Source organism: Delphinapterus leucas, chromosome 1 (assembly GCF_059928025.1).
Source record: "Delphinapterus leucas isolate spDelLeu-1000000601 "Yukka" chromosome 1, BTC_Dleu_Yukka2, whole genome shotgun sequence".
NCBI lineage: Eukaryota > Metazoa > Chordata > Mammalia > Artiodactyla > Monodontidae > Delphinapterus > Delphinapterus leucas.
Genome location: NC_143129.1, coordinates 155,639,106 through 155,666,834, shown reverse-complemented (window position 1 = coordinate 155,666,834; position 27,729 = coordinate 155,639,106). Strand labels below are relative to the sequence as shown.

At 39.7% G+C, this 27,729-nt stretch overlaps 1 protein-coding gene, 1 non-coding gene and 1 pseudogene across 2 annotated transcripts in view; 1 reads left to right on the top strand and 2 right to left on the bottom strand.

The window, feature by feature from the left end:
• Positions 1-27,729, bottom strand: part of SLC2A1 (solute carrier family 2 member 1) — a 72,388-nt gene that overhangs the window by 11,239 nt on the left and 33,420 nt on the right. Inside the window, exon 11 of the mRNA XM_022575460.3 lies at positions 1-25,702. This exon is cut by the window's left edge and continues 11,239 nt beyond it. The gene's annotated coding sequence lies outside the window, so the exon portion shown is untranslated. The remainder of the gene's footprint in view (positions 25,703-27,729) is intronic.
• LOC111175691 (uncharacterized) overlaps positions 1-27,729 on the top strand; it is an 82,206-nt gene that overhangs the window by 24,466 nt on the left and 30,011 nt on the right. The window contains exon 2 of the transcript XR_002644787.2: positions 10,974-11,033. This is a non-coding gene — a transcript (uncharacterized LOC111175691). The remainder of the gene's footprint in view (positions 1-10,973; positions 11,034-27,729) is intronic.
• Positions 1-27,729, bottom strand: part of LOC149750771 (protein BEX3-like) — a 38,968-nt pseudogene extending 11,239 nt beyond the window's left edge.

Sequence of the window (27,729 nt, the reverse complement as noted above, 5' to 3'; positions counted from 1 at the left end):
AGTTGCAGCTCACGTGCTACTTAGTTGCAGCTTGCTGACTCCTTAGTTGCAGCACGCAGGCCTCTTAGTTGTGGCATGCGAACTCTTAGTTGTGGCATGCATGTGGGATCTAGTTCCCTGACCAGGGATCGAACTCTGGTCCCCTGCATTGGGAGCATGGAGTCTCAACCACTGTGCCACTTAGGGGAAGTCCCTAAGAGTTGGTTTTTGAAAAGAGCAACAAAATTTACAAAACCTTAGCTAGACTAAGTAAGAAAAAAAGAGAGGACACAGATAACAAAAATCAGAAACGAAAGAGGAGACACTGCAACTTCTGCCACAGAAATAAGAAGACTCATACGAGACTGTTGTGAACAATTATATGCCAACAAATTGCATAACCTAAAAGAAATGGATAATTTCTTGGAAACATACAATGTACCAAGAATGAATCATGAAGAAACAGAAAATCTGAACAGACCAATAACTACTAAGGAGATTAAATCTGTAATCAAAATGCTCCCAACAACAAAAGGTCCAAGACCAGATGGCTTCAAAGGAGAATTCTACCAAATATTTAAAGAAAAATTAACACCAATCTTTCTCAAATTCTTCAAAAACTTGAAGAGGGAGGAACACATCCAAACTCATTTTATGAGGCCAGCATTACCCTGATCCCAAAGCCAGACAGGCACTACAAGAAAACTATAGTCCAATATCCCTCATGAATTTGATGCAAAAATACTCAACAAAATACTAGGAAACTGAATTCAACATCATATCAAAAGTATTATACATCATGACCAAGTGGGATTTATCCCCAGGATACATGATGGTTGAATATATGAAAATCAATAAATGTATATACCACTAATAGACAAAGGACAAGAATCACATGAACATCTCGATGCAGAAAAAGCATATGACAAAATTCTACATCCTATCATGTTAAAAACACTCAACAAACCAGGTATAGAAGGAATGTATCTTAACATATTAAAGGCCATATATGAAAAGCCTACAGGGAACATCACACTCAGTGATGAAAAACTAAAGCTTTTCCTCTAAGATTAGGAACAAGGCAAGGATGCCCACTCTGAACACTTTTATTCAACATATACTTGAAGTCCTAGCCAGAGAAACTGGATAGATGATAGATAGACAGATTAATAGATAGAAAGACAGATAGATATAGATAAAAGGCATCCATTGGAAAGGAAGAAGTAAATTTATCTCTGTTTACAAATGAACTGATCTTATATGTAGAAAACCCTGAAGACCACGAAAAAACTGTTAGAAGTAATAAATTCAGTACAGCTGCAGAATTAAAAAATCAGCATACAAAAACCAGTTGCATTTCTAGAATAATGAACTAACTGAAAAGAAAATTAAGAAAACAATCCCATTTACAACAGCATCAAAAAGAATGAAATACTTAGGAATAAGTTTGACCAAGGAGGCAAAAGACTTATATACTGAAAAAAACAAAACATCACGGAAAGAAACTAGATGCAAATATTGATAAATGAAAGACATCCCATGTTCATATTTGGGAAGACAATATTTTAAAGATGTCTATACTACCCAAAGTTATACACAGATTCAGTGCTTTCCCCATCAAAATCCTGACATTTTAAATAGAAATGAAAAAAAATCCTAAAATTCACATGGAACCACAAAAGATCCCCAAAAGCCAAAGCAATCTTGAGAAAGAAAAACAAAGCTGGAGGCATCACACTTTCTGATTTCAAAATATATTATAAAGCTACAGTAATCAAATAGTAAGGTATTGGTATAAAGACAGACACATGGAACAATGGAACATAATAAAGAGCCTAGAAATAAACCCACACACATACAGTCACCTGATCTTTGACAAGAGAGCCAATAATACCCACAGCCAACATCATACTCAATGGTGAGAAGCCAAAAGCATTCCCTCTAAGATCAGAAACAAGACAAGGATGCCCACTCTCAACAATTTTATTTGACAGTTTTGGAAGTCTTAGCCACAGCAATCAGAGGTGAAAATAAAAGGAATCCAAATTGGAAAAGAAGTAAAATTATCGCTCTTTGCAGATGACATGATACTATACATAGAAAATCCTAAATGCAACTAGAGATTATCATACTAAGTGAAGTAAGTCAGAAAGAGAAAGACAAATACCATATGATACCACTTACATGTGGAATCTAAAATATGGCACAAATGAACCTACTTACAAAACAGAAATAGACATAGAGAACAGACTTGTGGTTACCAAGGGGGAGGGAGGGAGGGAGAGGGATGGACTGGGAGTTTAGGGTTGGTACATGCAAACTATTACATTTAGAATGGATAAACAACAAGGTCCTAGTGTATAGCACAGGGAACTATATTCAATATCCTGTGATAAACCATAATGGAAAATAATATATAAAAAGCACGTCTCTATGTGTATAACTGAGTCACTTGGCTGTGCAGCAGAGATTGGCACAACATTGTAAATCAACTGTACTTCAATTTAAAAAAAAAGGAAAGAAAAGAAAATCCTAAAGATGCCATCAGAAAACTACTAGAACTCATCAGTGAATTTGGTAAAGTTGTCAGATACAAAATTAACATACAGAAATCTGTTGCATTTCTATACACTAACAATGAAATATCAGAAAGAGAAATTAATGAAACAAATCCATTTACCACTGTATCAAAAAGAATAAAATACCCAGGAATAAACCTACCTAAGTGGACAAAAGACCTGTACTCCAAAAACTATAAGACACTGATGAAAGAAACTGAAGACAACACAAACAGATGGAAAGATATACTGTGTTCTTGGATTGGAAGAAACAATATTGTTAAAATGACCGTACTACCCAAGGCAATCTATGGATTCAATGCAATCCTATCAAATTACCAATGGCATTTTTCACATAACTAGAACAAATAATTTAAAATTTGTATGGAAACATGAAAGACTCCAAATAGCCAAAACAATCTTGAGAAAGAAGAACAGAGCTGGAGGAATCACTCTCCCTGACTTCTCCCCTATTACAAAACAATAGTAATCAAAACAGTATGGTACTGGCACGAAAACAGACATATAGATCAACGGAACAGGATAGAAAGCCCAGAAACCCACACACTTATGGTCAATTAACCTATGACAAAGGAAGCAAGAATATCCATTCGAGAAAAGACAGTCTCTTCAGTAAGTGGTGCTGGGAAAACTGGACAGCTACATTAAAAGAATGAAATTAGAACATGCTCTAACACCATATACAAAAATAAACTAAAAATGCATGAAAGACATAAATATAAGACTGGATACTATAAAACTCCTAGAGGAAAACATAAGTAGAACACTCTTTGACATAAACCACAGCAATATTTTTTTGAATCTGTCTCCTAGAGTAATGGAAATAAAAGCAAAAATAAACAAATGGGACCTTATTAAACTGAATAGGTTTTGCACAGCAAAGGAGACTATAAACAAAACGAAAAGACAACCCTCAGATGGGAGAAAGTATTTGCAAATGATGCAATCGACAAGGGATTAATTTCCAAAATATACAGACAGATTATATAGCTCAATATCAAAACACCAAACAATTCAATCAAAAAGTGGGCAGAAGGGACTTTCCTGGTGGTGCAGTGGTTAAGAATCCACATGCCACAGTGGTTAAGAATCTGCCTGCCAGTGCAGGGGACGTGGGTTCGAGCCCTGGTCCGGGAAGATCCCACATGCCGTGGAGCAACTAAGCCTGTGCGCCACAACTACTGAGCCTGCGCTCTAGAGCCCACAAGCCACAACTGCTGAACCTGTGTGCCACAACTACTGAAGCCTGCGTGCCTAGAGCCTGTGCTCCACAACAAGAGAAGCCACCACAATGAGAAGCCTGCGCACCACAACAAAGAGTAGCCCCTGCTCACTGCAACTAGAGAAAGCCTGCGTGCAGCAACGAAGACCCAACACAGCCAAAACTAAATACATAAATAAAAATTTAAAAAATAAATGTGGGGCTTCCCTGGTGGTGCAGTGGTTGAAAGTCCACCTGCTGATGCAGGGGACACGGGTTTGTGCCCCGGTCCAGGAAGATCCCACATGCTGCGGAGCGGCTGGGCCCGTGAGCCATGGCTGCTGAGCCTGCGCGCCCGGAGCCTGTGCTCCGCAACAGGAGAGGCCACAACAGTGAGAGGCCCGCATACCACAAAAATAAATAAATAAATAAATGGGCAGAAGACCTAAATAGACGTTTCTCCAAAGAAGACATACAGATGGCCAATGGGCACATGAAAAGCTGCTCACCGTTGCTAATTATTAGAGAAATGCAAATCAAAGCTACAATGAGGTATCACCTCACACCAGTCAGAATGGCCATCATCAAAAAGGCTACAAATAATAACTGCTGGAGAGGGTGTGGAGAAAAGGGAACCCTTCTACACTGTTGGTGGGAATGTAAATTGGTGCAGCCACTATGGAAAATAGTATGGAGGTTCCTCAAAAAACTAAAAATAAGGATATCATATGATCTGGCAATCCCACTCCTGGGCATATATCTGGAAAAGACAGAAACTCCAATTCGAAGAGATACATGCACCCCAATGCCCATAGCAGTACTGTTTATAATAGCCAAGACATGGAAGCAACCTAAATGGCCATCAACAGATGAATGGATAGAGAAGATGTGTTATATATACATTGGAATATTACTCAGCCATAAAAAAAAATGAAATAAGGCCATTGCAGCAATATAGGTGGACTTAGAGATTATCATACCAAGTGAAGTAAGTCAGACAAAGACAAATATCATGTGATATCACTTATATCTGGAATCTAAAAGAATGATACAAATGAACTTATTTACAAAACAGAAATAGACTCACAGACATAGAAAACAAATTTATGGTTACCAAAGCGGGCAGAGCAGAGGAGGGAGGGATGAATTGGGAGTTTGAGATTAACAGTTATATACTACTATATATAAAATAGATAACAAGGACCTACTGTATAGCACAGGAAACTATGTACAATATCTTGTAATAACCTATAATGGGAAAAATCTGAAAAAATATATATGATATGAATATATGTATGAATCACTTTGCTGTACACCTGCAGCTAACAACATTGTAAATTAACTCTACTTCAGTAATAATATTAAAAAGAGACAGCTAAGAATACACAATGGGGAAGGATAGTTTCCTCAACAAATTGTTTTGGAAAACTGGGTATCCGCATACAAAATAATGAAATTGAACCCTTATGGATTAAAGACTTAAATATAAGACCCGAAACTGTAAAACTCCTAAAATAAAACATAGGGGAAAAGCCTCTTGGCATTGGTCTTGGTAATTTCTCGGATATGACACCAAAATCACAGGCAACAAAAGCAAAAATAGACAACTATGACCACATCAAACTAAAAAGCTTCTGAACAGCAAAGGGACACAATCAACAAAATGAAAATGTAGCCTACAGAATGGGAGAAAATATTGCAAACATTATACCTGATAAGGGGTTAATATCCACAATATATAAGGAAGCCCTACAGCCCAGTTGCAAAATACCAAAAACTCAATTAAAAAATGGGTATGGACTTGAATAGACATTTCTACAAAGAAGACATACAAATGGCCAACAGGTATATGAAAAGGTGCTCAACAGCACAAATCATCAGGGAAATGCAAATCAAAACCACAGTGAGATGTTACCTCACACCTGTTAGAATGGCCACTATAAAAAAAAGAAAATGAGGGGCTTCCCTGGTGTCAGAGTGGTTAAGAATCCACCTGCCAATGCAGGGGACACAGGTTCAAGCCCTGGTCCGGGAAGGTCCCACATGCCATGGAGCAACTAAGCCCTTATGCCACAACTACTGAGCCTGCGCTCTAGAGCCCGCAAGCCACAACTACTGAGCCCGCATGGTGCAACTACTGAAGCCTGTGCACCTAAAGCCCGTGCTCCACAATGAGAGAAGCCACCACAATGAGAAGCCCGTGCACCGCAATGAAGAGCAGCGCCCGCTCGCCAAAACTAGAGAAAGCCCACATGCAGCAACAAAGGCTCAACGCAGTCAAAAATAAATAAATAAAATCATTTATTAAAAAAAAAAGTGAGAATGTGGAGAAATTGGAACCCCTGTACACTGTTGGTGGGAATATAAAAATGGTACAGCCACTATGGAAAATAGTAGAGAGATTCCTCAAAAAATTAAAAATTGAACTATCATATGATCTAGCACTCCCATTTCTGGGCATATATCTAAAATAATTGAAAGAAAGATCTCAAAGAGATATCTACACTCCTATGTTCATTGCAGCATTTTTCACAATAGCCAAGATGCAGAAACCACTTAAATGTCCATTAATGTAGCCTAGATAAAGAAAATGCAGTATATATAATACAGTGAAATATTGACCAGCCTTAAAAAAGAAGAAAATTCTGCCATGTGCAATAATATGGATGAACTTTGAGGACATTATGCTAGATGAAATAAGCCAGTCACAGTAGGACAAATACTGCATGATTCCATTTATCTAAAATAGTCAAGCTCATAGAAACAGAGAGTAGAATGGTGGTTGCTAGGTGCAAAGGAAATGGGAGGTATTGTTCAATGGGTATAAAGTTTCAATCATGCAAGATGAACAAGTTCTAAAGACAAATATAGTGCCTCAGTAGCAACAGTACAACATAGTACCTGTACAACACAGTGCCTATGGTAACAATACCATTTGTAAGCTTAAAATTTAAGAGGGTAAATCTCATGTTAAATGGTCTTACCACAATAAAACATAAATAAATAAGATGTACGGATACAGAAAGATCAAAAGTAAAGGAATTTAAAAAGATATCCCAGGCAATTACTTACCAAAAGTAAGCCAGTGTGTAGCTACATTAATATGAGAAATCACAGACTGTAAGGGAAAAAGTATTATTAGGGTTAAAAAAGACCACATAATGATGAATTATAATTCATCAGAAACATATAATGATCCTGATGCTATGAGAACCTAGTAAAGCCTCAAAAGTTAGGTGTGGCCTTGTTACTTCTGGGTGGAAGCTCTAAGAATTAGCATGTGCTTTGCCACATGCCCTTGTTTTCCTCCACCATGGCAATCAGGACTGTCCAGATGGTACCTTCTCCATCAGCCTGGGTCCTAGAGTGGGGATAATGAAAATACTACTAGCAATTCATGATGCACATGGAGCATGAGTAAGAAATAAATCTTTACTGGGCTGCTTGTTTCTGACAGCTTTATTGAGGTAAAATCAGCACACAATGAACTACACATATTTAAAGTCTACAATTTGTTAAGTTTTGGCACACATATGCACCTGTAAAGCCATCACCACAATCAAGGTATTGAACACATCCAATATCCCCCAAATTTCTTCATGTCCTTTGTGGTCCCCCCTCTCATCATCACCCTCTGCTTGGTTCCATGTGACCACTGGATCTGCTGTGGTCATTGTAGATCACTTGCATTTTCTGCAATTTTATATACATGGAATCATACAGTATGTACCCTTGTTTGTCTTTCAATCAGCACAATTATTTTGAGATTCATGCATGCTGTAGGGCTCATAAATAGTTCATCCATACTTATTGAGTTGTATTCTGTCATATAGCTGTACATTTATGTATTTATCCATTCACCCATGGATGGACATTTTGATTGTTTCCAGTTTTTGGCTATTACAAATAAAGCTACTATGAACATTCCTGTAGAAGTCTTTGTGTGGACGTATGCTTTCATTTCTCTTGGGTAAATACCTAGGAATGGCTGGATCAGATAGTAGCTGTATATTTACCTTTTAAAGAAACTGCCAAACTGTTTTACAAAAGTGTACAATGGTGGTTTTAATTTTCATTCCACAGTGACTAATAACATTGAAAACCTTTTCATGAGCTTATTTGTCCATCACCCATATATCATCTTTGGTGAAGTGTCTGTTTGAATATCTGCCCATTTTTTATTGGGTTGTTTGTTTTCCTTTTCAACTCAAAACTTCTGACCTTTGGAAGACACTGTTAAGAGAATAAAAACACCGCTGAGGACAGGTTGTGTGTGTAACTATAAACAGTAGAACAAGGGAGATCTTTGTGGTAGTTTTGTATCTTGATTGTGGTGGTGGTTACACAAATATGTACATGTGATAAATAAAACATACATAGTATCAATGTTAATATTCCTGATTTTGATAGTATATCATAATTATGTAAGATATAACTGTGAGATAATAGGAAATATATATATTGGTCTCTGCCCCTGGTTCCTGGCCCAGAGCTCCTAAAACCCTTGTGATTTCCTAAGTGATAAGAGCACTAGGAGCATCGTTTGTTCCAATATTTGGTCTTTGACCCCATCCCTGATATAGGGTGCTAAATCCCTTGGAATTTCCTGTGTGATAGGAGGGTCGTTTGTTCTAATGAAATGACTCTGGGTGGACCCCCGGATGGCTCTTAAATGGGGGCTGGTCACCAGAAAGACCAAGCCATAATAAGAAGCTGGGGATCCGGCCCCCCACCCCCGCACCCCCCCTCCCCTGCCACAGAGGCTGAAAATAGAGTTAATAATTGATCATGCCTGCATGAGGAAGCCTCCATAAAAATCTCAACAGAAGGGGTTCGTGGAGCTTCCAGCTTGGTGAACACATCCACCTTCTGGGAGGGTGATGCAACCCAACTCCACAGGGTCAGAGGCTCCTGTGCTTGGGACCCTCCCAGACCTCGCCCTATGTATCTGTCTGTTCATCTGGCTATTCATGTGTGTCCTTTATCATATCTTTTAATAAACTGGTAAACGTTAAGTCAGTGTTTCCCTGAGTTCTGTGAGCTGTTCTAGCAAATAACTGAATCCAAGGGGGAGGAAGTCATGGGAACCTCCGATTTGTAGCTAAGTTGGGCAGAAGCTGTGGCTAGTCATGGGGTCCTACTATTTGCCATTGGCCTCTAAAGCATGTGTGTGTGGGGGGAAGACTCATGGGAATGAGCCCTTAACCTGTGGGATTTGATGCGTCTCCAGGTTGATTGTGTCATAATGGAGTTAAGCTGTAGGACAACCAGCTGGTGTTGCGGAGAATTGCTTGTGAGGAACCTATCCCCCCGCCACATGCACACATCTGGTGTCAGAAGTGTTGTGAGTGTGGTAGTGGTGTGAAAGTAAAGGAGAAACACAGGAGGAAGACTGGGTTTTTCTAACTCAATAACCACTGAGGGAAATTGGGTGAAGGGTATACAGGGCCTCTGTACCATCTTTGCAACTACCCGTGAATCTAAAATTATTTCAAAAAAAAAATTAAAAAGAAAATAAACAAACCCCAGACTTTCTAAAATAAATGGTGTTTGGACAATTGATTATATATTAGGGAGAAAATAAAATTGGATCCCTATCTTACAATATACATAAAAGTCAACCCCTAGAGTATTAAAGACTTTAATATGAATAGAAAATTATTAGAGAAGACAGTATGGAAATTGTCTTTGTGACTGCAAGATAGGAAAATATTTCTTAATGTTCAAAAAAGAGCACACCAAAAGGAAGAAAATCAATAAACTTGACTACATTTATATTGAGCATTTTTGATTCACATAAAGAGAGTGAAAAGATAAGCTACAAACTGAGAGAATAATTGCAACACATAAAACCGAGTAAGATTTAATATCTAGGCTATATAAGTTACTTCTATACATCAATAAGAAAAGATAATTCAATTAGCAAAATGGACAAAGAAATGAATGGTATTTTCACTTAGGAGAAAGCATAAATAATCCATAAACATTTGGAAAAATTTTCCAGTTCATCTGAAATCAGGGAAATGAAAGTTGAAATCATAATAAAATCCAATTACACAGCCACCAAAGGCAACAGTTAGATAATAGTGAATGTTAGCTAGAATATGGACTAAAGGGAACTTTCACGTGTTGCTGATATTGGTGTAAACTGGAAAAGTTCCCTAGGAAAATAGTATGTCGTTACCTTAATAAGTTGAACAATGCATACACTCTACAAGCTAGGAATTCTACTATGAGGTATACTTCCTAGAGAAACTCTTGCACATGGGCAGCAAGAGACATGTAGAAGAATGTTTATAGCTGCATTGCCTATAATAGCAAAACATACAAACAAACAAATATAACAAAAATGATGGCTTCATCATTTTGAGATTTATGTTATTGCATGAAGCTGCATTTGATTTTCACCACTCTGTTGTATGAATACTGTTGTACTGGGGGAAATGCCACAACTTATTTACCTATTCTTTTCATTAAAAGCCCTAAAGCCAGACTGTTTTACGGGTGAATCTTTACTAAACTTTCAAAGGAACAGATAATTCTTATCTTATACATGTTATTCCAAAGGGGAGAAATTATCCAACTCATTTTTAAGAGGTTAATATAATACTGATACCAAGACCACTTAAGGGCTGTAGAATGGACAACCTCATTTGTGAACATGGAGGGAAAATTCTAAATAAAATATTAAAATTTAAACCTAGTAGTAAATTTAAAAATAATGTATTACATACAACCAGCGTACAACTTATTCTAGGAATGTAAGGATTCTTGAAAATTAAAAACTGTCAGTGCTTTTGGCTTCCTAACCTAGTCCCACTACTTATTTGTAGGCAGTAAATAGCACAGGCAAGGAGAACAATCCAAGCAGTAAGCCACTACAGTTACTGTGATCCAGGACAAATTATATGGAGGACCAGGGAATGAATGTCTGGGGTTCATTCATACAGCAAGGCTAATGATTTCAACATACGGATAAAACAGATGTGCAACTGCATGATTTATTAACTTTAACTAGGTTGAAGTTGACAGGAAAAACACCTGTCTTATGGATCCAGAACCCAGAAGCTCTCCTGGGTGTAAAGGCTCAGGATAATGTTTTTCTTTCAGGACATCATGTCTTTGTCTTCTGCATAAATCCCTTGTAGCTGCCTCCCCAGATCTTCCCCCAAGGTAGAGTTAACATCTCTAACTTCCACTTATTTCATTTGCAGGTGGTATTATTGCCTTAGAAGATCACAATTTTACAACCATCATGTAATGAATAGATTCAGGTAAGGATCATCAATGTATATACTAAAACTATTGGGTGAAAGATTGTTGCAGAACAGGAAATTTACATGGTTTCAAAGTATCATTCCATAGGTTAACTGATTAACTATAAAGAGGAAAAGGTAACTTTAAAGTAGAATTCTGATGGATACCACCTGAAACAAATTATCAAATTTACCATCACCCATAACAAGGCAAACTGACATTATGTGCCTCTTGATGTGATGTGATGGGAGGTACACATCATCACACATATAGTATTTTTGCCAAAAATGATTCACCTGAATCTAATTGTTGAGGGGAAGGTGACCAAATCCAGATTGTGGGACATTCTAAAAGACAACTTCCCTGGACTCTTCAAAAACAGTAGAGTCATGAAAGACCACCTATGTGTGTGTGCATTGCATACATGCATGTGTATGTGTACTGTTCTAGATTAAAGATAAAGATAAAAGGATACTAAAAAGGCTTGACAACCAAGGCTTGATCCTTAACTGGATCCTTAACTGGATCCTTAACTGGATCCGTAACTGGATCCTTAACTGGATCCTTAACTGGATCCTTAACTTAAAAGGCTTGATCCTTAACTGGATCGTAGATCAAATAAGAAAAAAGTTATAAAGGAAATTGGCGATAATTGATGAAATTTTGCTATGTTATTGTATATTAAATACATTAATGTTAAATTCCTTGGATGTAATAATGGTATTGCAGATATTCAGGAGAATGTTCTTGTTAACGAACTACATGCTGAAGTGTTCAGGCATAAAGCATCTTCATGTCTGGAACTTTCAAATAGTTCAGCAAAAAGAGAAAAAAGTACATCGATGGATATCCAGATAAATAAAATGTGGCCAAACGTTAACAACTGGCGAATCTAGGTAATGGATAAGCTATTAATTCATTATACCGTAAGTTCACCTTTTCTGGGGATTATTTTTCAAAATAAAATGTTGGGGGAAAAAGCAAAAAGAAAAAACTAAAAAAAAATGCACTACTACAGCTGGCAAAAGGCAAGGGCAGCAAGGGAGAAAGGATATGCAGTGCAAAATTACAGAAACTTTAATCTTACTTGGTTAATCACCCACTGTGTTCTTGAAACCCTCACTTTTGTGGTCACAAAAATGGAAACATTCCATACTTTTTGTTTTTCTCCTCTCTCTTCATAAGGTCTGACTCATCTGAATAGCTTCTCCTGAATTTACTTATTAGTGAATTACTTATTTATTTCTTGGTAGTTAACCTTGATGCTTTTCCCACCTGCTATATAATAAACTCCCCTTCTCAATTCCCCCCCCATTGATCAATGCTGTCTTTTCAACAAGTGAAATTCACCTTAATAGCTTAAAGGAGGAAAACTATATGATTGTTGCCCTCAGTGCAAGGAAAGCACACAATAAAATTCAGTGCCTCTTAAAAAGTGAGAAAAGAATTTCCTTAATATGAAAAGGAGCATCTGTAGCAAAACCTCCATCAAACCTCATACATTAAAGTACAAGTATGCTTATGAACCTTAGAAGCATTTCCTTTAATAGTGGTAATGAAGTAGACCATTAGGATGCAGGGTACTTCTATCACCACTAATGTTCAGTGTGATATTGGAGGTCCTGACCAAAACAATAAGACCAGAAAATGAAAGAGTAACTCTAAGGATTGGAAAGGAAGAGATTTATTTGCAGATTATATGATCATTTGCATAAAAATAATCATAATAAGAATAGCTAATGTGTATTGAGTACTTAATGTATTGCAGGACCTGTTCAGTAAGCATTACATGTATAAACGCCACTTAATCCTACTTTAAAACAACCCTAGGAGATACGTATAACTATTACCCCATCTTACAGATAGTGACACCAAGGCACAGAGAAGGTAAGAAATTCGCTCAAGATCAACCAGAGCAGCTAATTCTAGGCCCTTAAGTTTTAATCACTCTTCTGTATTATAACTTTACTGTCATCAACGCAACTTGCGACAAAGAGAGGTATGAGAGGTAGTCAAGAGCCAATGCAATAAAATTAGTATGTCTTTAGAGCTAGAGGAGAAGGCGTAACAGTGGTTCTCAATATTGGCTGCATACTGGAATCACTTGGAGAGCTTTGAAAAATCCTGATGCCCAGCCTGCACCCAGACCAATTACATCTGAATCTTGGAAGAAGGGTGGAAAGGCCTCGTTAGGGCCCAGCCGCTCTGTGGCATGTGGGATCCTCCCGGACCGGGCACGAACCTGTGTCCCCTGCATCGGCAGGCGGACTCTCAACCACTGTGCCCCCAGGGAAGCCCCGCCTCAGTAGTTTTTAAAGAACAATTGCATTAAAATGTCTTAAGAGAACTCAAGAATCCATTCAAATTGTGGTGTTAAGTTTCCTTTCTTGCAAGCTGGGTGAGGTTGCACACTCTGAGCAGATGAATTACAGAAGGGTGTAATTTGAACCCAGGAGAAGGATAGGGACTAGAAGTCCCACATTGTGGTGGAGACTGTAAAAAGGTCTCAGTGTATCCACATGTGGCTCAGACAGAGTCATCCTGAACCCTGCAAAGCTCAGGTGTCAAATCTCTGACTGATAATGACTTATTGTGCTAATAAATTGTCAACCCAATAGCCTCGACTTGTTTAAGGTGTCAATCTCAGCCTTCCTAAGAAGGTAACTATATCACAGCCAGGACCTGTTAAGCTGGTTACCTCAATGTGGCCTCCCTAGATGGTAACTCTATCATGATTGTGAATTGTTGACCCAGTAATCTGAAATCCCTGGAGACAGTAGAACTTCTTTTTCAGTGCGTAAGTGGCTTTTCAAGTCTGAAAATGCTTAGAATTAAATATAGAAATGGGGACTTCCCTGGTGGTCCAATGGCTAAGACTCCATTCTCCCAATGCAGGGGGCCCAGGTTTAATCCCTGGTCAGGGAAGTAGATCCCACATGCTGCAACTAACATTTCGCATGCCGCAACTAAAGATCACACATGCCACAAGTAAGACCCAGCGCAGCCAAATAAATAAATAAATATAGAAATAAAAAATAAATCAAACCTATCACATAAAATACTTTTGTGTTTAAAATAATTGTGTGTATGTGTTTGGTACTTAAAATGTAATTTTGAAATAATATGGCATATTGAAGAATCTAAGAGATTAGCCTAGTTTGGTAGATTAGACCTATGAAATGTAAGGAAATTTAATTGTTTGTAAATAATAATATTCTTTTTTATTTATTTATTTTTTTTGCGGGACGTGGGCCTCTCACTGTTGTAGCCTCTCCTGTTGCGGAGCACAGGCTCCGGACGCGCAGGCTCAGCGGCCATGGCTCACGGGCCCAGCCGCTCCACGGCATGTGGGATCTTTCCGGACCGGGGCACGAACCCACGTCCCTTGCATCGGCAGGCAGACTTTCAACCACTGCGCCACCAGGGAAGCCCAATAACAATATTATTTTAAAAAAAAATTTTTTTTTGGCCATGACGTGCAGCTTGTGGGATCTTAGCTCCCCGACCAGGGATTGAACCCAGGCCCTTGGTGATGAGAGCACAGAGTCCTAACCACTGGACCACCAGGGAATTCCCATGTAAATAATATTAGAATACTAGATCTACTAGATCTATATGTTATTTATTTATTTTTAAATTTATTTATTTATTTATTTACTTGTGGCTGCTTTGGGTCTTCGTTCCTGCATGCAGGCTTTCTCTAGTTGCAGCAAGTGGGGGTTACTCTTCGTTGCGATGTGCGGGCTTCTCATTGCCGTGGCTTCTCTTGTTGTGGAACACGGGCTCTAGGCGCACGGGCTTCAGTAGTTGCAGCACACGGGCTCAGTAGTTGTGGCTTGCGGGCTCTAGAGCGCAGGCTCAGTAGTTGTGGCACATGGGCTTAGTTGCTCTGTAGCATGTGGGGCCTTCCCGGACCAGGGCTTGAACCTGTGTTTCCTGCACTGGCAAGAGGATTCTTTTTTTTTTTTTGCGGTATGTGGGCCTCTCACTGTTGTGGCCTTTCCCGCTGTGGAGCACAGGCTCCGGACGCGCAGGCCTAGCGGCCATGGCCCACGGGCCCAGCCGCTCAGCGGCATGTGGGATTCTCCCAGACCGGGGCACGAACCCGTGTCCCCTGCATCGGCAGGCAGACTCCCAACCACTGCGCCACCAGGGAAGCCCTGGCAGGAGGATTCTTAACCACTGCGCCACCAGAGAAATCCTGATCCATATGTTATTTATATATATGTAACAAATTTTTGTTAAGTACTTGGGAAGAATTTGCTCGCTAGAGATGAAAGTTGATTGAGCAGGCATATGATGGGTGTAAAATGAAAAGAGAATACTTGAAATTTATATTCAGTTTACAATGTTTAATGAAATTACATTTTATAAATTTTAAAATGGGTTTTTTTGTGTGTGTGTGTGATACCCGGGCCTCTCACTGTTGTGGCCTCTCCCACCTCGGAGCACAGGCTCCTGATGCGCAGGCCCAGCGGCCATGGCTCACTGGCCCAGCCGCTCCGCGGCATGCGGGATCCTCCCAGACAGGGGCACGAACCCACGACCCCTACATCGGCAGGCGGACTCTCAACCACTGTGCCACCAGGGAAGCCCCAAAAATTGGAATTGTTTAACAGAGTTTAATTGTTCTGCCTGAGTTACCCGAACAATAATAAAAGATCCCCTTAAGCCTAATCATTATTTTTATATAAATATAATCAATTTATAAATAGAATAATATATTTGTAAGTTGAAGTTTTAAATAAAGCCAAGGTTTTGAGTTTGTAGATGAAAAAATTTAATATTAATTTAGAACTTAAAATGCTGTAGTGTTTTGTGCTCACAAAATCTGCCCTCAGACATGAAAAAAAATCACATCAACGCTATTATTATCTGCATTTAACTGATGAAGAAATGGAAGCTCAGGAAGGTTAAGAAAACAGGAATCAACTCCATGCGTGTGTGGCTTTAAAGCCTGTGCTCTTAACCAGTGTGCATGTGGTTTCCCTGATGGATCAACCTCCTGAAAAGTCAAATGACTTTGGAATAATTAAGTAAACTATTTTGAAGTGACTTAAGCAATGTCTGCTCATATGCATTATAGGTTGACTTCACAGCTAAGCGGTCAATTTCAGCTCAAGGAAAGAGACTTTACTGGCTCATGTGACAGAAAATTCTGGCTTCAGGCAGGGTTGCTACAGACTCAAACCCTGCTTCTCTCTGTCCATTTGTCTGTGTTGACTCCATTCAGACACAGGCTTTCTTGTGGTGCAGGATGACTGGTGCTATCCCTCTGGGCTCAAGGACAGCTGGAAAATGTGGCTGCCTCTCTCCCAGTGCTCCCACAAAGGAATCATTGCACCTCACTGACTCTGATTAGCTCATTACTGTGACCAAGAAAATGTGATGTTTTAAATGGCCATGCCTGGGGTCTCAGGTTGACCCCTAGAGTTGGAGGTGGAGTCAAATCCACCACTAACACGTGGGCTGAGAGTAGGGAGGGAGCAGTCCTAGAGAAGGGTGATTGGATGACAGGCAGCAAAAACAGATGTCCATTACAGTGGGCAAACTTCTCTCTTACTTAAGTACCTCACTATATCATTCACATGTACTGCTGACATAGTCTCTTCCTTTTGGCCAGGAATCACGATACAACACTATAACTTAACTGCGTATCCTTTATTCTGCCCATTATTGCATTTTGAGAGCAGGGATATCTGTCTTTCCTTTCATCCATGACCAAAATAAAAGCTGTTCAGGCATTTATCTAAATGAATGAAACCCAGATTACAGGAGCCTGGGTTTGTTACCTCAGAAGAGAAATAAGGAAGATGGGAAAGTGTTTTTATGGTATTGTGGGTGGTAGCTATGTAGTATAAGGAAGGTAAGTCAAATTCACCAGACACTTATTGATAACTTCTTTGTGTTAGGCTGATTCCTGTTGGGGACAGTGTTCCAGTGGCCTTCAAGGAGCAACCAGCCTAGAGGAAGAGACAGATGGAAGGTGTTGGTTACTGTGATATGGTTTCGGCCCAGATCCATGTTAGAATGGGCCACCATATAGCCCTTGGTAATGGGTTGAGTCCTGGGGAGGGTTGGGGTTATCAAGTGTAATGTTGATTGGGTTTAAGGTTTTTAGTTTCCATTTATGGAGCACCCCCATCAAGTTACTTATACCCAAGGCCTGGGGCCTGGGGAGTAGGCAGGTCAAAAGGCTCCCAGAGTAGGCCCAGGCCCTGGCTCAGGGTTAAAACCACCACTTCAGAGTGTGAAGAACCTAGTCACAATTAGCCCCAGATACCCACAAAACCACAGACATATGGGGCAAATTGGGACAAAGCAGAGACCATGCTTCCAGACACCCAAAGGAATGGAGCATTGTCCCAGAGACAGCATGTCTACAGACATGGAAAGGGTACTGCTTAGTTCCAGGGGGGGGGTGTGCAGGGTGCCTGAGCTTGAGACTTTGTGAAATAGAGTTGATCACACTTTTTACTTTGGCTGTTCAGAGGAAGGACATCTTTTTCAAACTGCACCCATTCTGAAAACCTGACTGTGGTCATTCAGAAGCCAAGGCTTGCATAGGAAGTGGGGGAAAACAGGAGGAGAGCTGGAGAAGGAGCCATTCAGGCTCTATGAGAGAACAGCTCATTCCTTTTCCCTCCTACCTTCCTGGAGGGAGAGGCTAGTGATAGAAGGCAGCCCACCATGATACTCGTTTCTCAGTGTATGTGGGTCTGAGGTAAACATGGAGAACTTCTTAAGGGTAAACAGGGAATAGCCTGCCCTCCTGGTCAAACGGTAACCCTGCTGCTGTTACATATGGGCCCAGGACGGCTTCCCATCACTCATCACCCAAGGCCTGCCAGACAGTTCCCTTGACGCAGATGCCCCAGGTAGGGGATGGAAGAGAACCTGAACAGGGAGCTGGCACCCTGTCAGCACAACAGGGGCAGAGTTAGAAAACACAACCCCAAGGGAAGCCAGAGGAACACTAATCTGGACCCTCCAGAAAAGTTGTCTTCAAACTGGGTATGCATACCCCTGGGGGTTCACAAAAACTTTCCAAGAGGTATGTGAGCATATTTAGCTTAAAGGGAATCAATGTAAAGATCCTCAGCTTCCAGGTGTACTCTTTACAAAAATTAATCTGACTAAGAGGAGTGATGACAGCAAGATGGTAGAATAAGAAGCTCAGACTCCCTTCCCCAACAGAGACATTGACGTAACAATAATATACAGTCCAAAAAGCCTTTATGAGAATTCCAGAAACCAGTGAAGAAACTCATAGTACCCAGGCAAACTAAAAGCCAAGAACAGCTACACTGAAACAGATAAGAGGAACCATTTCATTTCACTCACAATAGCCCTTCTCCCAAGCTGGCACGGCTTGGAGCACTCAGGAGTAGAATAGAAATCATAGATTGAGTGCTCTCAGACCACAGTGGAATTAAACTAGAAATCAACAACAGAAAAATGGCTAGATAATCCCAAAATACATGGAATTTAAAGTATTAAATAAACTTTAAATAACACAAAGCTTCTAAACAACACACAGTCCAAAGAAGAAATATCAAGAGAAATTTTAAAATGTTTTGAACTAAATGAGAAACACAACTTATCAAAATTTGTGGGATGTAGCAAAAGAAGTACTTTGATGGCACTGAATAACATATATTAGAAAAGAGGGAAACTCTAAACTCAATAATCTAAGCTCTACCTTTGGAAGTTTAGAAAAAGAAGAGAAAACTAAATCAAAAGTAAGCAGAAGAAAAGAAATAATAAAAATTAGAGCAGAAATCAATGAAGTTGAAAACAGGATATCAATAGAGAAAATGATCAAAACTGAAAGCTGGTTCTTTGAAAAGATGAATAAAGTTGATAAGCCTCTAGCTAGGCTAACTGAGAAAAAAGAGGACACAAATTTCTAATATCCGAAGTGAAAAAGGGGGCATCTGATCCCATGGACATTAAAAGGATAATAAAGGAATATGAGCAACTCTTTGCCCACAAATTTAATAATCTAGATGAAATGGGCCAATTCCCTGAAAGATATAAACTATCAAAACTCACATAAGGGGCTTCCCTGGTGGCGCAGTGGTTGAGAGTCTGCCTGCTGATGCAGGGGACGCGGGTTCGTGCCCCGGTCCGGGAAGATCCCACATGCCGCGGAGCGGCTGGGCCCGTGAGCCATGGCCGCTGAGCCTGCACATCCGGAGCCTGTGCTCCGCAACGGGAGAGGCCACAACAGTGAGAGGCCCGCGTACCGAAAAAAAAAACCCCAAAAAACATAAGAAGAAACAGGAAATCTGAGTAGGCTTATATTTATTAAAGAAATTGATCAATATTTAATAACTTCCCCAAACAGAAAGCACCAGGCCCTGGTGGCTTCATTGGTGAATTCTACCAAATATTTAAGGAAGAAATTATATCTATTTTCTACAATTCCTCCAGAAGACAGAATCAAGAAGGACTACTTCCTAACTCATTCTATGATATCAGCATTATGCTAATACCAAAACTAGACAAAGACCTTACAAATACAGAAAACTACAGAAAAATATCTCTCATGAACATAGATACAAAAATTCTCAACAAAATATTAGTAAATGGAATCCGACGATGTATTCAATATAAAAAGAATTACAGAGGGAGGATTCTGGGAAGATAGCAGAGTAGGAAGCACCTGGAATCTGTTTCCCCACCAAGACAACAATTGAACTGGCAGAATCTGTCTGATGTAACTGTTTTGGAGATCTGGCTGGAGTCTACTGAAAGCCTGCAACTTACAGGGGAAGGCCTGGATGATAAATAGCAGTTAATTCTGGTCAATTTCAGCTCTTAGCACAGTAGCAGGTACTCATCCTCCGCTCCAGCCTCATAGCAGGCAACACACACATTTCTGGGAGTAACCTACACAGAGCTAGTGGGAGCCATGTTCAATAAAAAGGACACTGTCCTCCAAATATTGGGGATCTGTGCTCTGATTGCTGCTGCTGCTTTCTTTTTTTAAAATAATTTTTATTGGAGTATAGTTGATTTATGTTATATTAGTTTCAGGTGAACAGCAAAGTGAATCAGTTATACGTATACATATATCCACTCTTTTTTAGATTCTTTTCCCATATAGGTCATTACAGAGCATTGAGTAGAGTTCCCTGTGCTATACAGTAGGTCCTTATTAGTTATCTATTTTATATATAATAATGTGTATAGGGGCTTCCCTGCTGGCGCAGTGGTTAAGAATCCACCTGCCGATGCAGGGGACACAGGTTCGAGCCCTGGTCCAGGAAGATCCCACATGCCACAGAGCAACTACTAAGCCTGTGCTCTAGAGCCTGTGAGCCACAACTACTGAGCCCACGTGCCACAACTAGTGAAGCACACGCACCTAGAGCCTGTGCTCTGCAATAAGAGAACCACTACAAATGAGAAGGCTGCGCACCACGACGAAGAGTAGCCTCCACTTGCCGCAACTAGAGAAAGTCTGTGCACAGCAACGAAGACCCAATGCAGCCAGAAATAAATAATAAATAAATAAATAAATATTTTAAAAATCTTTAAAAAATACTGTGTATATGTCAATCCCAATCTCCCAGTTTATCCCTTCTCCCCTTTTCCCCCTGGTAGCCATACACTTATTTTCTATGTCTGTGACTCTATTTCCGTTTTGTAAATAAGTTTATTTGTACCATTTTTTTAGATTCCACATATAAGCAATATCATAAGATACTTGTCTTTCTCTGTCTGACTTACTTCACTCAGTATGACAGCCTCTAGGTCTATCCATGTTGCTGTAAATGGCATTTGATTGCTGCTTCTGATCACAGAGGTGCCAAGAGAAGGGCAGCTATTGTTGTTGTATCTTCCCCCACTGTCACAAGCCACTCCCCCTCTGGTTCAAATGACTTCCAGGTGATTTAAAGGACCAGCACCCTTTTCTTGCCCTTCATTTTTCTTTTTCTCCTTTTGGAGCCCAGATATTAAAGACTAGGAGATTCAAAAACAACTGCATATATGGGGAAAATTAGAATGTGACTGTACATACCCAGGGAAAGATGCAGGTCCAGAAAAGACCTGAGGAGACCTTAAGTTTACATCTCAGGCTGATCTGTGGCACAGAGACAGCCTACAACAATAAAACAAAAAAACAAACAAATCCATCAAGTCCTGGGGATGGGAGAGAATATGATTTCCAAAGTTACAACATTATTAGATTCAAATGTCCAGTTTTCAACAACAATAAAAAATCACAAGGCATACAAAGAAACAAGAAATCATGGCCCATTCAAAAAATAAAAAAATTTTAAAAACCAACAAAAACTGTCTCTGAAAAAAGCCTGATGGCAAATCTACTAGAAAAGACTTAAAACACTTGTCTTAAAGATGCTTAAAGAACTAAAGGGAGATGTAGAGAAAGTCAAGAAAGTAATCTATGAGCAAAATGGAAATATCAAGAAAGAGATAGAAAACCTAATAAGAAGCCAAAAAGAAATTCTGGAGCCAGAAGTTATAATAACTGAAATGAAAAATTCACTAGAGAGATTCAAAGTCACATTTGAGCAGGCAGAAGAAAGAATCAGTGAACTTGAAGATAGGACAATAGAAATTGTTAAGTCTGAGGAACAGAAAGAAAAAAGATTAAAGAAAAGTGAACAGAGGGCTTCCCTGGTGGCGCAGTGGTTGAGAGTCCGCCTGCCGATGCAGGGTACACAGGTTCGTGCCCCGGTCCGGGAAGATCCCACATGCCACGGAGCGGCTGGGCCTGTGAGCCATGGCTGCTGAGCCTGCATGTCCGGAGCCTGTGCTCCACAATGGGAGAGGCCACAGCAGTGAGAGGCCCGCGTACCGCAAAAAAAAAAAAAAAAAAAGAAAAGTGAACAGAGCTTAAGGGAACTGTGGGACAACATCAAGCAGACTGATTATATGCATTGCAGGAGACCCAGCATGACGAGAGAGAGAAAGGGACAGAGAGAAAATTTGAAGAAAACAATGTTTGAAAACTTCCCAAATTTGATGAAAAATATGAATATAAACATCTAACAAGCTCAATGAACTCCAGGTAAGATGAACTCAGAGACTCATACTGAGATATAAAAGCAGCGGGAAAGAAGCAAATCATCACACAAAAGTGAGCCTCAATAAGATTTTTGGCAGAGTTCTCATGAGAAACTTTGGAGGCCAGAAGGCAGTGGGCCAACATATTCAAAGTGTTCAAGGGAAAAAACTGTGAACCAGAATCCTATATCTGGCAAAACTGGCCTTCAAAAGTGAGGGAGAAATTAAGACATTCCCCAATAAACAAAAGCTGAAGAAATCAATCTCTATACTTGATCTGCAAGAAATGCTCAAGAGAGTCCTGCAATGTGAAATACAAGGACATTAAACAGTAACTTGGAGCCATATAGAGAAATAGAAATCTCAACGGAAGTAAATACATGGGCAATTACAAAAGCTAGTATTATTGTAACAATGGTTTGTAACTGCATATTTTGCTTTCAACATGATTTAAGAGACTAATACATTTAAAGAAAAAAATCTAATTAGTCTAAAAGCTAGTAGTCTTGTAACTGGTTTGAAACTCCAAATTTCATTTTTGACATAATTTAAGAGACTAATGAATTTAAAAGAATTATTAGTTTATGTTTTGGGGCACACAGTGTATAAAGATGTAATTCTGTGGCATCAACAACCAAAAGGGGTGGGGATGGAGATGGAAAGGAGCAGAGTTTTTGCATCTTATTTAAGTTAAGTTGTTATAAATTAAAATTAGAATGTTATAAGTTAAGGATGTTCAATGTAGTTCCCATGATAATCACAAAGAAAAGAACTACAGAACATAAACAAAAGAAAATGAGAAAGGAATGCAAATGTTTTGCTACAAATGAATCAACTAAACACAAAAGAAGACAGTAACACAGAAAATGAGGAACAAAAAGCTATGGAGCATATAGAAAACAAGTAGCAAAATGTAGCAAATGTTTTGCTACAAATGAATCAACTAAACACAAAAGAAGACAGTAACACAGAAAATGAGGAACAAAAAGCTATGGAGCATATAGAAAACAAGTAGCAAAATGACAGAAGTAAGTCCTTCCTTATCAGGAATTACTTTAAATGTAAATGGATTAAGTTCTCTAATCAAAAGACAGAGACTGGCAGAATGGATAGAAAACACATAATCCAACTATATGCTGCCTACAAAAGACTCACTTTATTTTATTTATTTTTTATTTTTTTTAAACTTTTTATTTTATATTGGAGTATACATATACATGTATCCATTCTCCCCCAAACTCCCCTCCCATCCAGCCTGCCACATAACATTGAGCAGAGTTCCCTGTACTATACAGTAAGGTCCTTGTTGGTTATTCATTTTAAATATAGCAGTGTGTACATGTTCATCCCAGACTCCCTAACTATCCCTCCCCCCACTTTCCCCTTTGGTAACCATAAGTTTGTTTTCTATGTCTGTGAGTCTGTTTCTGTTTTGTAAGTAAGTTCATTTGTATCATTTCTTTTTAGATTCTGCATATAAGGGATGTCATACAATATTTCTCTTTCTCTGTTTGACTTACTTCACTCAGTATGACAATCTCTAGGTCCATCCATGTTGTTGCAAATAGCATTATTTCATTCTTTTTAATGACTGAGTAATATTCCGTTATACATATGTACCACATCTTCTTTATCCATTCCTCTGAAAAGACTCACTTTAGATCCAAAGACACAAATACAGTAGATTGAAAGTGAAAGGATGGAAAAAGATATTCCATGGAAATAGTAAGCAAAAGAGAGCAAAAAGACAAAATAGACTTTATATCAAAAAAGGTTACAGATTACTAGGGGTATTAGCAGAGGTAAGGGTGTAAGAAAAAGCAGGCCAGAGAGTACAGAGTTTTAAATGGCAGGCTAGGTATTCTTTCTGCAGTGTGCAGTCATCAAGGCCATCCAGCAGGGAGGAGCCATAATCCTAGACCTGAGTGTGAAGGATGAAATGAGAAGAGTGTGGAGGAAGTCAACTTGGTTGAGGAGTTATTTCAGTTTACTCAGAGAACAATATACCTTTTTCCAGAAATGTCCTGATATAAAATACCCCTAATAGGGTCTGCCTCTGAAAATATGTCTCAAAGAGTTAGACATGATTTTTGAAAGTATAAAATGAAAGACTAAAGCTTGCCCAAGCTCCAGCACCTATTGCCCCAAAATAAAAGGACAAACAAATGTACAGATTTTGACCAAGTTGCTTTTGTTCTAACTGGTTTTTAAGAGAGCCAGCATAGGTTGGCTGTATAATAATACAATAATAATAAAACACAACATTGTAAATCAACTATACTTCAATTAAAAAAAGAATTAAAGGGCTTCCCTGGTGGCGCAGTGGTTGAGAGTCTGCCTGCTGATGCAGGGGACACGGGTTCATGCCCTGGTCTGGGAGGATCCCACATGCCGCGGAGCGGCTGGGCCCGTGGGCCATGGCCGCTGAGCCTGTGCGTCCGGAGCCTGTGCTCCGCAATGGGAGAGGCCACAACAGTGAGAGGCCCGCGTACCGCAAAAAAAAAAAAAGAATTAAAAACAAATAAACAAACAAAATGATTATAGTAACCATTGAATGAGCACTTGCTATGAGCCAGGTACTGTAAATCTTTCCTCATTCAATACTCACAAACCTGTGATGTAGATTCACTTATTATCATCATTTCATAGATAAAGAAACTGAGTCTAAGAGAGGTCAGAGTCAATATGCAGCATTATTTAGATTAAAATGCTGTGCTTTCTATTTCAAAATCATGTCTTTACCCATTGCACTTCATGTGCTTAAGCAGCTGTGCTTGGCAGACAGCGTATAGCATTGCCCCTGGGGATGATGATGTGACAAGAAAAGAACTGCTTGACTTCTTTGTGTCTTGATTTGTTCAGCAATAAGTGGAAATAATAACTGCCTTTTTATCAGGCAGAGTAACGGGAGATAAGACTGTTTTTCTCTCTTGGTTTGATTGCAAAAGAGGCCATGTCCACCCATAGGTGTGAATGGAAATAAGAGGCCACTTACAGAGTGTGGTTTGTGTTGGTGGCCCAAGTGCAGCTGCCTCATCTATACAATGGGTATAATAATAATAGTGTCCACCTCCTAGGATGTTTGTAAGGATCCAGTGTATTCATACATGTCACAGATTTAGGACAGTGCTTGACAAATAGCACTCGCTATCTAAATACTAGCCATTACTGGTATTAAAGATAGAAACTTGGCTACCAGGGATCACTGTGGCCATAAATATATGTAACCTCTAAGCAGAGATAGGGAAAAGCCTCACTCACCCTGGCTTTTTCTCAATAGGCATTTAGTTAGGAAGATTAGCTAGCTATAATCTTGGCCAATAGTAAGCAGAGCGCAAAGAAAATGACAGGGATGGAGAAATAACGTTATCAGAAGATAAAAATAGCTCCTAATTTTTACCATTTCTACAATCACGCACCACATTAAGAGTATACCAACTTGGTCTTGCCTACTCCTCACGGTTCTGTGGGGTAGATGTTATTAACTGTGTCCTCTGTCAGCCTCCACTCCCACCTCTGTAAAAAGACAATAGAAGGTGATGGGAGAGGTGGGGGGAGGGTGGTCCTGCTGGGCTCCTGGCTGAGCAGCTTCTCTTGGCTCTCTCCGAGGCAGGAAGCGCCTCTTCCACAGGACGTCAGTGTAAGCCTGAATAACAAAAAAAATTTCTCCCTCCTAAGCCATGGCACATCAGTTGCACAGAAATACCATTTTGGGAAACAGTCTTCAGGAGAGCCTCGATGAGCTCATACAATCTCAACAGATTACCCGCCAACTTGCCCTTCAAGTTTTACTTCAGTTTGATAAGGCTATATATTCAGTGTTGGTACAGAAGGTCAGGAACAGAGTCAATTCCAGGGCTATGTATGTTTGGCTACCTTCCCTAAGGAGTTACTGAGATTTCAAACGTCTGAAACATTATCTGCAGGATTGAAGGGCTCTCTGAATACATACAGATTCTGCGATAATGTATGGACTTTTGTATTGAATGACGTTGAATTCAGAGAGGTGACAGAACTTGATAAAGTGAAAATTGTAGCCTGTGAGTGGGACCTCTCTGGTGGACAAGTGGCTAAGACTCTGTGCTCCCAATGCAGGGGGTCCGGGTTCCATCCCTGGTCAGGGAACTAGATCCCACATGCCGCAACTAAGAGTTCCACATGCCGCAACTAAGAGTTGCGCATGCCGCAACTAAAGTTTCCGCACGCGGCAACCAAAATAGATCCCGCAGGCTGCAACTAAGGATCCTGCATGCCACAACAAAGATCCTGCACGCGGCAATGAAGATCCCATGTGCTGCAACTAAGACCCGGCGCAGCCAAATAAATAAATAAATAATTTAAAAAAGTGTAGCCTGCGATGGTAAAAATACTGGCTCCAGTACTACGGAATGAATAGAAAAAAATTCGCTTTTTAATGCCATCCTGTTATTGTTCATCTCTTTTCGAAGAGAAGCATAGGAGACTTTTTAAAAAATTTATTCTAGCATTGCAGAAATGACTACACCGTGCCGTACTATCAGAGAATTCCAGTAGAAAGAAGCTTATAACTCTGTACCCTCTTACATTACATTTATTATACATCATGAAGAAACAGAACTTTCTTCTTAATGACACATCAAACACTGTTGCCTTCCTAAGACTATTCTTTAATAAATTCATTTTAAAACAAACAAACAAAAAGTGATGGGTATTCTTGCTGGGCAATATGACCCCAGAGCCCACACTTCTAACCTCTACCCTCAGCTTCTTTGAGGGTTTACCACTGGGAACCAGACGTCAAGGTGGGGGGTCAACAGGCTGGGGTGGAGGTGGGGGAACTAAGACATACCATAATTACACCACAGTCTGCAGTAGGGTTTAAGGAAATAAATTATAGGCCCCCAGTACTTTGAGTTTCCTCGTTTAAAATTAGATTTTAAACCCTAGGCCACGAGTATCAATGGTACTTTCTGAGAAACTCTGAGTGAAGCCTGTTGACACAAGTGCTTTTGAAAGTTCAAAACACCAATAGATCTTGTACCCTCTGCTTAGAAAGAAAGGAGGGAGGAGAGAGAATATCTACTTCCCAGGTTTTATAAAGTTTAGGTTAAATTTATACTTATTCTTGTTTTGGGGTGTTTTTTTTTTGCTTTTTAATTGCTTTATTAACTTCACATTTTCCATGTAAATGGGTGAAACTCTGCTGTTGACAGAAACTTAGATTGGGTGCCAAGGCAATCTCCAATTAGAAGCTGGTAACACAGAACCCACCTGACATGGAAATTACGTAAGGTTCACAGCAAATGGATCAGAAAAGGCGTATCAGGAAAATGCAAGAAAAAAGAGAACAACAGTGGGAATCACAGTATTAATCTCATGGAAAATGGCAGGAGTCAATGCATAAGGCAAAATGATGGTCATGGTGATTAGAGAGCTCCCCCATAAGGATATGTAGACAATTCCTCAACTGCATCTCCCTAAGTTTTCTCCTGATTTCGCTCATCTCTTCATGAACATTTCCGTATAATCTCCATCTCCACCCATCCCATCTTTGACCTGCCTATTGGGTATGGCCCATCAGAAATTAGGGGCAAGTTGGCGAGCCTGTCCCCGTCTATTACTTCCTGCCGGCTGGTGGCCTTCGCCCCCTCCCAAAAGGCGGTTTTCCTTTCCTTTTTGCACAGGCTGCTCCAT